The sequence below is a fragment of the Bos grunniens genome, chromosome 4 (assembly GCF_055505025.1).
Source record: "Bos grunniens cultivar Pamir isolate PY7600 chromosome 4, Bosgru_T2T1.0, whole genome shotgun sequence".
NCBI lineage: Eukaryota > Metazoa > Chordata > Mammalia > Artiodactyla > Bovidae > Bos > Bos grunniens.
Window position 1 is genome coordinate 13,706,709 of NC_141168.1, and position 6,374 is coordinate 13,713,082.

The window sequence follows — 6,374 nt, forward strand, 5'->3', positions numbered from 1 at the left end:
AGGAGCATTGAGAAGGTTAATGTGGTGAGAAAGGAAGATCAATAGCCAGAAGGGGGCTTTCTGATTGGTCCCAAGTTTCTAGGAGGTTATTCCATGAAAACAACAGGTTACTATATCTGCTCTTTGCCATTTAATAGAAATCTGACCTGTTAAAACCTATGGCATGAAGGATTTGGATAGAGATGAACAGAATCTCTTACCAGTGAGGAGCCTCAGCAGGAATAAGTAAGGGAAACTGAGGACACAATGGGGACCCCAGACTGTCAAGTACAGATGATGTGGGGCTGGCCCAACGGGTGCACTGAATGGCCAACCAAGGCCTTGCCAGTAATGGTAAGGCGACACCTGCTTTGATGGGGCACTATGCCATCTCCTGACTGAAGCTGAGTTTGCCTGGATCACAGGGGTGGGTCTGTGGGCCTGAGAGAGGGTCTGTTCTGTAGCAAAGGCTGCCACAGAGAAGTTATAGTCTGTAGGAGACCCTGATGCAGACAAGAGTTGAGTCTGCATCCATCTGAAACTTCACCTGTGTTAATTTGGCAGTATTGTAAATACAAACTTAATGTAAAATTTACTCAACAAGTACAGTGGGTCCTGTGACATAACCCAGGAGGCTTGTCCTGAGCTGTGGGCTCCAGTTTCCTGAGTTGGCATCTGGGGAGCCATGGCTCAGAGTGTTGAATGCACATGAAGGGCCAGGCACGCGTTGTGGACCAAGAGGAAACACCGGTCATCGACGCTGAGAGGGGAGGCAGGACCATAAACAGGGAGAGGGAAGTCTAAGGGTGAAAAGTCTTGGCAGGAGGAAGACAAGAGGGATTGAGGTGAGAGTGTAATAGAAAACTAGTTTGAGAAGTTTGCCGGCTAGTGTGAAGGGGAGTGAAGCCTGCTACACCAAGTGGAGTGTTCTTGACTCCAGGGTCATCCCTGAATTAACTCTCTCACCTCTCATTTCAAGACTTCAAATATTTTAGAATGTACTGTCTCAGGATGTGATGTCATGGAAACCTATTGGGTAAGAAAGACCTTGCTCTCTGGGTGGCAGTGATAGTGAATAAAACATAAAACAGGCCCAAGGGCTAAATTCCTTTCTCACTCATGCATTTATAACACCTGCTGAATGTGACACACGTCAGTATGGGGCCCAGTAGCCGAGATCACAATCGGGGAAGTGGTACGTGAAGGAGCTGTGGCCTCCTAGGAGACCGACCATCATGAATTCTTCACAAGTGATGTAACACTCTAGGCTGGACCTCTCTCTGGTTCCACAGTAACATGTGAGACCCAAGTAAGATCCCTTCTTCGAGAAAAGGGACACTCTCCTGTCTCCTACCCATCACTATCTCCTACTCATCATGGATGGTCAACAGCCAGTCATGTGAATTTCCTCTTTAGCACATTCTTTTTTTTTTTTTTTTTTTTTTTACCATTTATTAAAGAATAAATGTTTGCAGACCTAAGCAATAGATTTTGAATCCTGTGTTCAGAGATCGGTATGTTTTCAAATTCAGAAGATATCATGTACTTGGCATTTTTGTTACTATAAACAAGTGGGTACTGGAGTGAGAAGACTCTGGTTTCAAACCCCAGCTGTACATTTGTTGACTATATGACTTGGGATGGAGATCCTTACACATTTTGAGATTTTTAATCACCTGTGATATGGAGATAGAAACTTTCGCAGCCACTTTGCACTGTAGAAGCCTGTGCGTGGTGGGCACTCGGTGAATGAAGTCTACCCATTCACAGCCCATGGTCCATGATGCTGTAGTCAAAAATTCCTCAGCAACCAGAAGTTCTTTTTTAGTTTTCTTTCAGATTGTAAAGAATCCGCCTGCAATCCGGGAGACCTGGGTTCAATCCCTGGGTTGGGAAGATCCCCTGGAGAAGGGAAAGGCTACCCACTCCAGTATTCTGGCCTGGAGAATCCCAAGGATCAAAGAGCCTAGTGGGCTACAGTCCATGGGGTTGCAAAGAGTCAGACAACTGAGTGACCTACTTTCTTACTAACTAGATAGTGAAACCTAATCTGAACTTAACTGGGAGGCTATTTATTGCTTTTCTTTATTCTGTTCAATGTGAGTATTTGTGTATTTTGCTGCAGAAATAGTAATGTATTTGATTCCAGGGTATGCCAGACCCTTCTGGGATTGGATTCTGAAACACACCTGTTCTCACCTTATCTTTCTCTCTTTGCTTTTAAAGATATTTTTTGATGTGGGCCATTTTTAAAGTCTTTATTGAATTTATGACAATAATGCTTCTGTTTTATGTTTTGAATTTTTGGCCTTGTACGTGGGATCTTAGTCCTCCAACCAGGGATCAAACCCACACCCCTGCATTGAAAGGGGAAGTCTTAACCCCTGGACATTCAGGAAAGTTCCCATTTTATCTGTCTGATGAGAAATTGACAGGCCATGACTGCCCCATTACCTTCTGTTAAAGCCTAAAATGTACATATGCAAATACTCATGTAATAAAACATGAATTTCCATTTTCAAAATCTTTTGCTCAGGACTAGGTATGAAAACTCAATAGATGGCCTCATTCAATTGTTTAATCAAAATTTACCAAGTCCTTATATTTTGTAAGATGTGTTGCTAGGTGCTGGAAGGCTTCAAAGATGAAAAGAGACCTGCCACTGAGAAACCAGGAATTTAGTGTTTGGGATGAGGGTGGCACAAGGAAAATTGTAATATGCAAGGAAGAGCACGCTGACTTCCTTGGCTGGGATTCCAGACAGGACAGGTTCACCACTGGAGAGAGGGTGAAGCTTCATAAAGGTGGGGCATTTGAAATGTGGGTAGGAGTGTGCCAGGCGAAGATGAGGCATGGGGTATTCTGAGCAGAGGGAGCAGTAAGGAAAAGGTGAGACAGCAGGGTGGAGTTACCTGTTTGGAGACTAGTAAGTGGTCCAGCTTGGTGGAAGCACAGAGTGTGTGGTAAGAAGGAGGTGAGGGGAAGGCTGGAGGGGAAGATGGGTAGGATGGTAGAAAGCTGGGACTGCCAGGGGAGTTTGTGCTCAATTTAGCAGGCACAGGAAGGGATAGGTGTTGCTTAAAACATTTTTTTATTTCTGATTGCTAAAATAATATGTGTTCAAATAAAAAGAACTTGAAAAACAAACAAAATATATTAATATATATATACACATACATATATGAAAACATTTAAATGCTCATAATCCACACCTAGAGATAACTGTTGTTGATATTTTATTTTACATATTCAGTATTTTATTTAATTAGTAAATTTAATTAATTTTAATTACTGCTTATTTAATTTAGTATTTTATTGACTTATTTTTTAATTAAGTTTTAATGGCTGTACTGGGCTCCCTGTGGCAGTGGGCGGGCACTCTCTAGTTGCAGCCAAGGTTCTCTAGCTGTATGTGCAGGCTTAGTTGCCCCATGGCATGTGGGGTCTTAGTTCCCAGATAAAGGATGGAACTTGCATCCCCTGCATTGCAAGGTGGATCCTTAACCACTGGACCACCAGGGAAGTCTCCATTGTTAATATTTTAAAATGAGTCCTCACAGTCTTTTTCTGTATAAAGGTAGATGACTCAGCTATTTTGATTAATTAATTTTGAGGGTAACGTATACATGAAACCACATTGTTTCAGATTATTTGAAAACCAGCCTTTGGACATAATACTGTAGAAAAAAGAAATATAACAGCAGTATATGGATAGGTTGGATATACAGATATGTAGAAATAAGAAAGCCATTAAAAATGCTGCTGTGACGATTAAGATGAAACAAATCCTTGAACCTGGATGGTGGCTATGAAAAAAGAAAGGGGACAGGACGAGAAAAAAACTGTATTTAAAAGGAAGGCAATTCAAATGGTTTAGAAAGAAGAAGGAAAACTCAGAAATACCTTCCAGGTTTCAAGTCAGGGTGACGGGTTTTGAGGGGAATGGACACGATATTAGCTCTAGGGGACTATTGTGTGTGTATTCTTTTACCCATTTTGAGTATGTGGTGGTGTGGGATGGCCAAGAACAAAAAGGCAGATTCAAGATTCATTTACATTTTCAAGATTTCTCTGGTTACGGATGAAGATGAGTTTTCTGAAGGAGAGACTAGAGAGACAAAAGATGGATTGGAAGAGAGATGTGGGGACATTCATATTTAGAAAATAGAAGAACAGGAGCTAGAGAAGGAGCCAGCCAAAGAAAAGTCAGAATTGTCAGAGAATTGAGAGTAGAGTGGCTCTACAGTCATGGGTGGAAGCTATTTCAAAACTGTGTGATTCACAGCCTGAAATGCCACAGAGAAGGCAAGAAGGATGAGGACCAGGCACAAAGGATGAAAAGAAGTCATGTAGAAGGTACCAGATCCTGAGATATGGAAGTGTTAATTGCTCAGTTGTATCTGACTCTTTGTAACCCCATGGACTGTAGTCCACCTGGCTCCTCTGTCCATGGAATCCTCCAGGCAAGAATATTGCAGTGGGTAGCCATTCCCTTATCCAAGAATCTTCACGACTCAGAGATCAAACCCAGGTCTCCTGTGTTGCAGGCAGATTATTTACTGTTGGAGAACTCTGCTAAGAGCAGGTGTTATTATATTTAATGACTATCATATTTGGCTGTGTGGAAGGGTTTACCAGACCCAGCCAAATGACTTGCACAGAGATGGAGCTTAAGAAATGTGTTGAATGAAATAATGAATGAGTAGGAGACAAAAGAGTAAGTGTTTAGTAGTGATGGTGATGTGTATGCGTGCTGTCATAAGTTGAGTCTGACTTTTTGTGACCCCCTGGACTGCAGCCTGCCAGGCTCCTCTGTCCATGGCATTTTCCAGGCAAGAATACCAGATGGTACTGTGGAGGTGGCCAATTCCTAACTCTGTCCAGCAGAGCCAATCAGTTCCTTGCCCCTTGGGACCTTCTGCCCTTGGGAATGCTCCTGGACGTTGAATTTGACTATGCATACAGGCTAGTCTGCTTGGGAAGCCAGGCCAGCCATCAGGGAGCAAGGTCAAGAGAGAGGCTGGTGGCCATTTCTCAATAAGACTTCCTAGCGTCTCACAGGCAGTCCAGAGAAGGGGCATCAAGTGCCGTGAGTAACCTCAGCGTCATCAGGGAGTTGTTCTCCCAGGGTTTTCTCCTCTGCAAGAGTTCCAGTCCGTCCTGTTTGCCTTCATCCTATTGATATACATGCTGACGGTTCTGGGGAATCTGGCTATTGTCACCCTCACGGGCCTGGACCCCCACCCCCACTCACCCATGTACTTCTTCCTCTGCAATTTCTCCCTCATGGAGGTGCTGCTGGTCACCTCCACTGTGGCCCCTAGGATGCTGGCTGACCTGCTGTCCCCTCGCAGGACCATGGCCCTGGCTGAATACCTGACCCACTCTTTGTTTTCCTTCTCCCTGGGCTCCACCCACTTCCTGCTCTTCACAGTCATGGCCTTTGATCGCTCCGTGGCCATCTGCCGCCGTCTACACTACCAGACCATCATGAACAGGCCGGTCTGTGTGAAGCTGGTAGTGGTCTGCTGGGTGGTGGGGTTCCTCTCCATCATCTCCCTGACCCTGTAGAAAGCCCAGCTCTGGTTCTGCGTCCCCAGCATCACTGACCACCACTTCTTCGACTCCGCCCCGCTGCTTGAGCGGTCCTGCTCCGATACCCAGCACATTGAGCTCATGGACTTCTTCCTGTCCTTGCTCTTCAGAAACCAGACAAGGGCCCCTCCACACAGCTCAACAAGGTGGTGGCCCTGATGACTGCCCTGGTGACCCCGTCCCTCAACCCCTTCATGTTCACCTTCCGGAATGAGAAGGTCCAAAAGGTCACGGAGGATACGTCCAAAAGGATCGTCCTCAGACACCCAGCCGCCCTCAGAGGAGAGCACAGAGCGGGGCTGTCCACTGCGGGTGGCACCCAGGTGCCCAGGCTGGGGCTTCTTAGTCTCTTTCCTAGTCTATCCTTCCCCCTCCGCCCCGCTGAAGTCACTGTTCACTCTCCACAGGGAGCGGATTAGTTCACGTGCACCGAATGTCTAAAAGGCAGGCGTCTGTGAGCCTGCGCTAGTTAAGGAAAGGATGATTTCAAGGCAGCTGGGGGTGAAAACAGTGTGATGATGTCAATTCAAATTGTAAGATTTTTTGATTGAAGTTGCTCAGCCGTGTCCAACTCTTTGTGACCCCATGGACTATAGCCAGGTTCTTCCGTCCATGGGATTCTCCAGGCAAGAATACGGGAGTGGTTTGCCATTTCCTTCTCCAGGGGATCTTCCCAACCCAGGGATCAAACCTGGGTCTCCGGCATTGCAGGCAGACTCTTTACCGTCTGAACCACCTGAGAAGCTTCAGAACCATAGGCCAAAATACTGGAGTGTGTAGCCTTTCCCTTCTCCACGAGA

The 6,374-nt window shown here is 45.5% G+C and overlaps 1 pseudogene; it reads left to right on the top strand.

The window, feature by feature from the left end:
* Nucleotides 1-246: 246 nt before the first annotated feature.
* On the top strand, nucleotides 247-5,993 carry LOC147373599 (olfactory receptor 6V1-like; annotated as a pseudogene).
* Nucleotides 5,994-6,374: the final 381 nt, after the last annotated feature.